We start from the raw sequence: 704 nt of genomic DNA on the forward strand, positions 1-704 counted from the left end.
ATTTTTATTTTGAGGTTATATTATAAAAATATTTATATGTAATTCATATAGTCTATAAACTTGAAATATAATCGTAATATTTGCAAAATTTGATATCTTAAAAAAAGTATTTAAAATTTAAAATAAAATTTTTATTTTTATTATTATTATTATTATTCTTTAGTAATTTATTTTTTATTCCTATTAAAATTAAAAACCCTATACAAGACCGGCTATATACATAAATGTAAATCTATATAAGTATACAAATTTCATAATGAAAAATATTCAAATAAAAAAAATTCAATGGTAAACTATACTTAAGGATATATATGTATGTATAATACACATGAGAATTTTTATTTATTTAATATTTAATAATAAAAATCATATTTTTTGTATTATAAAAAGTATTTTTTATTTTTTTATTTTAGAAAGATGTTGGACATTATATACATTCCAAATTATATAAATAAATCAAAATATAAAATATATATTCTGTTCAAAATTAAATATTTTGTATCTTTGAATTAACACAATCGTGTTAATGTTAAAGATATTATTCTTTATAATATTTTTGAATTCATTAAGTATTTATATATTATCTATAAATTTTTATAATTTAAATTTAAAAATTATAGAATAAAAAAACATTAATGTGCATAATTAATACTTCTTTTTAAATATATTTTTTAAATATTATTAAACTTTTATATATATAATTA

This window comes from Apis dorsata, unplaced genomic scaffold (genome assembly GCF_000469605.1).
Source record: "Apis dorsata unplaced genomic scaffold, Apis dorsata 1.3 scaffold_502, whole genome shotgun sequence".
NCBI lineage: Eukaryota > Metazoa > Arthropoda > Insecta > Hymenoptera > Apidae > Apis > Apis dorsata.